At 40.2% G+C, this 6,560-nt stretch overlaps 1 protein-coding gene and 1 long non-coding RNA gene across 2 annotated transcripts in view; one reads left to right on the top strand and one right to left on the bottom strand.

The window, feature by feature from the left end:
• DST (dystonin) overlaps window positions 1-6,560 on the bottom strand; it is a 510,996-nt gene that overhangs the window by 428,518 nt on the left and 75,918 nt on the right.
• Window positions 6,017-6,560, top strand: part of LOC108291597 — a 664-nt gene continuing 120 nt past the window's right edge. The window contains exon 1 of the long non-coding RNA XR_001819961.2: window positions 6,017-6,304. This is a non-coding gene — a long non-coding RNA (uncharacterized LOC108291597). The remainder of the gene's footprint in view (window positions 6,305-6,560) is intronic.

Raw genomic sequence — 6,560 nt, 5'->3', positions numbered from 1 at the left:
AAAAAAAAAAAAAAAAAAAAAAAAAAGGAGAGACTCCTCAGACTAGTAGATCCCTTTCTCAGCCACATAAGCAAGGTCCTATTACAGACCTGGTTATCTTTACTAATACCGTCTTCAATCGCACACAAACAGGTACCTTCTGAACAACTTCTGACTGAGCATCTATTTGGAACCTAAGCCAAAGATGTTTTCAGACACTCACAGCCTAACACTTTGAGAGCCCGAGGCAGGCGAATCATGAGGTAAAGAGATCATCCTGGCCAACATGGTGAAACTCCATCTCTACTAATAAATACAAAAATTAGCTCGCTGTGGTGGCAGGCGCCTATAGTCCCAGCTACCAGGGAGGCTGAGGCAGGAAAATCGCTTCAACCGGGGAGGTGGAGATTGCAGTGAGCTGAGATCACGCCACTGCACTTCAGCCTAGTGACAGAGCGAGAATCATCTCAAAAAAAAAAAAAGAAAAAAACAATGCTCATAGAATTTCTTTTACAGGTCCCATCACATAACACATATACTCAGACACGTTCAATACATTTTTTTTTTACAAGTCCCATCACATTACACATACTCAGGTCCCATCACATTATACATATACTTAGACGTGTTCAATACATTTTACATTAATGTTTGAAAGGGCTTTTATTATTTGAAAAATATATTTTGGGCCAGGCGTGGTGGCTCATGCCTGTAATGCAAGCACTTTGGAGGCCAAGGTGGGAGGATCACCTGAGGTCGGGAGTTCAAGACCAGCCTGACCAACATGGTGAAAACCCATCTTAAAAAAAAAGAAAGAAAGAAAAATATATTTTGTTAAAAGCTATTTTTGTGTAGTTCTAAATTTCACTTATGCACAGTTATATATAAGTTGAATTGCAACTGGGCAGTTGAAATTATGACTAGTCATTTAATTAAAGATGATTTTTAAAATTAAGTTCCAAGCTTCTTATTTTGGAATCAATAATTTATGTTTAGGTCCCAGTGATCTCAAAAAGCCTTTGAAGAGCTCATGGACTCTAAAGACAAACCAGAGTGTCTCATGGACACATCATCCAGCTAGGAGCAAAGGCTACAGACTATTGGTATCAATGGCAGAGGGCTCTCTGTGGCTACCCTTGGCCCCATCCCGAGAGCTGCTGGAATCCTAGCACAGGTGAACTCATCCACCACCCACACCACTTCTCCCTACCATGCTTGTACACTACCGGAAATTCAAGCCCTGTGGGCAACTCTCTTCTTAAAGACAATCATCCTTTTGCTACTCTGTAGTTTATCCACTACTGCCCTCCTAGTCAACTCTTTTCTAGGTGCCCTTTGGAACATTCATTTCATTGTTAGAAAGCTCTAACTCCTCACAAAAGTGCCATCTCCACTGCTTGTCTTACCTCAGTCATTCCACGTGTATTTGTTAAGTGCCTGCTGTCCGTACCTCTGCATCCCTCCAGCAGAGGCTGCTGCTTCTCCTGCATGTCTCATCGAAATCCTGTTCCTCTGTGAGGGGGAACCATCATCCAATGCTACTGTCTTCCTTTCCCTGAATTGTCACTGTCTGACCTCTGGCCACACCCCCTCATTTGCTGAGGACTTTGGAACCTGACTCATTGCTTCTTCTCCACCTTGAATGTAGTCAGCTGGAAGATTTCCACATACATGTGGATGAGCCAGCCAACGCCTCAGCCACAAAAGTTCCTCACCTCCTGAGCTCAAATAATCTTTATCTTCTCTCTCGCAGCATGCCATGGCCCCATTCTGGATGATGACATCACCTGGTACTAAACCAATTCTGAGAACTCTCATTGTAATCCAACACTGTGACCTCCAACTTCTGGCTCTCCAGCTCTCTCACTCCTCTTCAAGCTAATCCAGACCTCTAATGCTCTGTTCCTGGTCAGACCCATGACTGCCATTAAGATTTCCTGTTCTTCCTCATCAAGCCCCATGACGCATCATTTCAAGCATTCTCTTGACATCAATATTCCAGCCACCTCCTCTAGAGCTATCAATCTACCCTATATCTTGGATCAGTTCAAACATTCGCCTTAACTCCCAATTCTAAATGGCTGGAACATGCTTTGACAACACTACTCAACCAAGCAGCTTAATCCCTCAACAAATGTCCAACCATCGAACAGCAACTGGGTTCTCAGCACTGTTTTTTTTTTTAACAACTTCTAGCTATCCCCAAATGTATCCACTTCTACCCTTACCCTCACCTGCATTCTGTCCAGGCCCAGGAAAGGCCCCTTTTCTTCTTCCTAAAATATCTCAAATGTCTCTTATGTTACAAAGACCTTTCTGAATCCTACAACCTCCCTGGCTTACTGCCTAAATTCCTTAGTCTCTTCTTAGGCAAACTCCTTTAAAGGGTAATTTACAAAAGCTCTTTACATGTCTTTATCTCCCCATCATTTTTTCCCCACTCATTTTTAAATTGACTTGTATTTGTATCAAGGTAAAACATGCCTACAAATTAGGAAGCAAATAATGGCCAATTCATGCCTGTAATCCCAACACTTTGGGAGGCCAAGGTGGGCAAATCACCTAAGGTCACAGGAGTTCAAAACCAGCCTGACCAACAAGGAGAAATCCTGTCTCTACCAAAAATACAAAATTAGTCGAGCCTGGTGTCCCATGCCTGCAATCCCAGTTACTCTGAAGGCTGAGGCAGGAGAACTGCTTGAACCTGGGAGGCAGAAGTTGCTGTGAGCCGAGATCGCACCATTGCACTCCAGCCTGGGCAACAAGACCTTTTGGCCTAAAAGGTTCTTACCCAGATACCTGGCTCTGATCAGATATCACCTTATCAAAGAATGTTCCCTGACTGTGCAATATAAACCCATCATCCCACCCCAACACTATCTTCCCCCTTACCAGAAGTATTTTTTTCATAACACTTATCACCTCCCTAGCACAATATAAATAGTTATGTGGCCAGGTGCAGTGGCTCACGCCTGTAATTCCAGCATTTTGGGGGGCCAAGGTGGGCGGATCACCTGAGGTCAGGAGTTCAAGACCAGCCTGACCAACATGGTGAAACCCCATCTCTACTAAAAAAAATACAAATTATTAGCTGGGCGTGATGGTAGCCACCTGTAATCCCAACTACTCAGGAGGCTGAGCCAGGAGAATCGCTGGAACCTGGAAGGCGGAGGTTGCAGTGAGCCAAGATTGCACTGCTGCACTACAGCCTGGGTGACAGAGCACGACTCCATCTCTAAATAAATAAGTAAATAAACACAGTTATTTTTGTTTTTGTTTTTATGAGATCTGTGGCACAGAGTAAATGCTTAATAAACATGTGGAATTAATGAAAATCTATTCTAATTATAACAGGATATCAAATTAGAAGTTTTTTAGTCAGTTTCAACTGATATCCCACAGGCTGGGAACAACCCAATAAATGCCACTATCCCCAAATCCTAAAGGAAAGTGTTGGAACAGTACAACTCAAAATATGCCCATGGACAAGTGCCAGTCTGAGAACTGTTTTTACTGGTTTGCTAGAAGATAAATACAGAAATTGGAAGTATTTAGAGACTTTTAGAATAATCTGACATCACTTTGGAAGTACAACTGGTCAACAGACTTGTCTTGTTGAACAGACTATTTCAGGTGCTGCTGAACTCACATAATATGTCACCAGTGTGATGTGAACCGAAGACCAGTATGAAATGCCCTGTGCTAAACCATCTATGAGGACCATGTTAGGTGAGTGTGACACAGGTTAGAGCAACGTGAGTCCATCACCACTCTATGAGAGGGAGACAAAGCCAGAAACTAGCAGGAGAGGTTGTTTTGGAGAAATCTAATGATGCCTTGAGCATTTCCTCCTAGAAGAGAGGTTGGTGTGCATATCCTATGCCTTAAACCAACGGAGCGGGGTTCAAGGAGATGCCTTGAAATGCAAAACATGTCTCTCCCGGAGTTTAAGGAACATGTGACTAGAATACGACTCTTACCAAAGGACTCTAAGGGGAAAGACTGTGGCCAGAATAAAAGGCCTGCTTGGCATCGAGCTGCCCCTCCATGGCACATGCTTTTGGGAGGCCAGTTATGAATCCAGAGAGACAGAGGGAGCTAGTTTAAGCTCATATTCAGAGGGATCCATCCAAGAGGAAGTTGTGGATGGAAGGAGGGACCAAACAGAGAGGACAAACCATCAGAAGCTCAGAGGGCCAAGGCAGGAATACACAAGCAAAGAAAAGACTTTTCCCAGGTGAAAGGGACTACAACACATCCAGAGGACACCAACAGGTCATAACTATACGGGCTCTGCAAAACTAGGCCCTTGTCCCCTACTCTCCTCTCTATATTTGCCATTAGTGGAAGAAATCAAGCTTGCCTAATTCATTCATATTTTATTAAACGGGTGGCTAATGTTTAGTTTCACAGAGACCAAAAAAGCACCGAGCAAAGGGAGGGGAGGCGTGTGCGCAAGAAACTTGGCTAATGATTTTTCAGATACCTCTTTGTTAAAACTCCAGGAGCTGAATGAATACAGAAATCCACTTTAAAGTATATGTTCCGGTTGAATGTATAATTTTTGCCCTTCTAAACTCCTGGGACAAAGGTTTATGCTCAATAATGTTTAACCTTCTTGAAATGCAGAAGGAGAAAAGGCTCAAAGCAGTATGTCAGAACTGATTATCATAGTTCAAGGGAAATGGTTATTCTGATGGCCAAGAAAAATGGGCTCATTTTCAACATGAATGCTGGCCACTTAAAAATAATTATTTTTCTGTGGCTGCAAGTCATGAAAATTAGTAGCATGAAAGCACATGTCCTGTAAGGACCCTACTGCTTCTGAAAGATATCCACATCCAGCTACCCAGTTTTGGAAAAAGTAAATAGGTTATTTTTATTGCGTTTGGCAAAGTAGCTAAAAATTATACTCCATTCTCAATTAATAATGCCTATTTCTAATAGGGCTAATATATAAATAAAATTCGCAGATAATTCTAAAGCATCTTAATGATAATTTCAACCTTTCTTAATTAAGCTATGTACAGAGTTAGAAACGTATAAATCACTGGCTTGCCTCCCTATTTAGCAATAGAAAATTAGAAGTATGAGCAGCAAAATGAAAGCAAATAATCTACCAGCGGAAAGCCATCTCCTGAGCAGAGAGTCACATAATGGCATGTGATGTCAATATTAAAGATTAACTCAAATCGATTAAGCAACTCAATATCTTGTGCTTTAGCCATCATCAAAATTTCATGAGCTCTGTGAAAAGATATATGTGTAATTTGCTGGAATAGAGTAATACTGAAATGTAAGATTTCTACTTACTAAGAAAAAATTGTTAGACCAGCTATCATTTGAATTTCAGCTAGAAAATTTCACAAAGTCAAGCAATGTGATAGCATGTTGCCTTTAAGGTCAGTTTTGTTTCAACGATGATTCTAGTCTCAGATCAATAAATCAGCAAAGAACAAAAACAGCAGTCTCGGGGGGAACAAAATCAGTTCTAGATATTAAAACAGAAGAATATGCTTATATAATTCCTATTTTATATTATTTAAGTTTTAAATAATAAGCACATTTTATACGCCATTCACTAATATGGTTTGTTAAATGTTCTAAGTAAAAAGCCAACAAATAAGCAAATAGTTCTTTGTTAAAAGAAAAAAAGAAGTAAAAAGAAATCAGAAGATGGCCATAGGCATAATATTTCCACCTCTGCCTTTCTAAAAAACCTTTTAATAATAAATATCTAAAATCCCAAACTGTTGTTAACAAAAATTTAGGCTTACTCTATGGAAAACAAAAGCCAAAAGGGGGACTTAATGAGACAAAGTGTTGATGATGCAAACTTCCAAGTAAAGGTTCTTTTGTCTAATGTCTTAAACCTTTCATTACTGAAAATTTTATGCTTATACAACAAAGGAAAAGTATAGGGAACTGCCATTTACGCACCCAGCTTTAACAATCACCATCTCCTGGTCAGTGCTATTTCAACTATACCCCATCCACGTTTTCTCCCCTTCCCCACCGGATGATTTTATTATTTTTTTTTTTTTTGCTTTGAAATTTAGAAACAAATTTCATTTAAGATCTGAAATACAATTCCTAAAATATCAGCTTTTCCAGAAAACCGTGGCTACACAATAATGCATTGCCTCTATCATTTTAGAACCTGCATTAGACTCAAATACAAAAACCATGAAACAAATCACCATCCTTCAACAATTTGAGCAAAGATAGAATGCCTAAGAACAACAGAGATGGACTTGCAGAGGATGGGCTGTTTTACTTCAAGCACCATAAAAAAAAAAAAGAGCACAAATGCATGGGTTTTCAGGTATATACATTAAGTTGAACCTTTGGCACTAGGAATCAGGGCATTTTTTTCACGTAGCATTAACACATATTAGAAAATTGTGTAGTGTCAAAGGGATAGGAACCACCAGCATTCAAGCAATGTTGTCAACTAGGCAATAAAATGTTCTACTGAATGTTTCTTCTTTGTTCTAATTACTGCATACACTGGTAGCAACTTTGAAATGAGAAAAGGAGCTTACACTCCTTTTATTTTCTGTTAAAACAGAACAGAAAAC

Source organism: Cebus imitator, unplaced genomic scaffold (assembly GCF_001604975.1).
Source record: "Cebus imitator isolate Cc_AM_T3 unplaced genomic scaffold, Cebus_imitator-1.0 Scaffold460, whole genome shotgun sequence".
Classification (NCBI taxonomy): Eukaryota; Metazoa; Chordata; class Mammalia; order Primates; family Cebidae; genus Cebus; species Cebus imitator.
The sequence above is the reverse complement of the archived record's forward strand: the minus strand, read 5'-3'. Positions and strand labels throughout refer to the sequence as shown.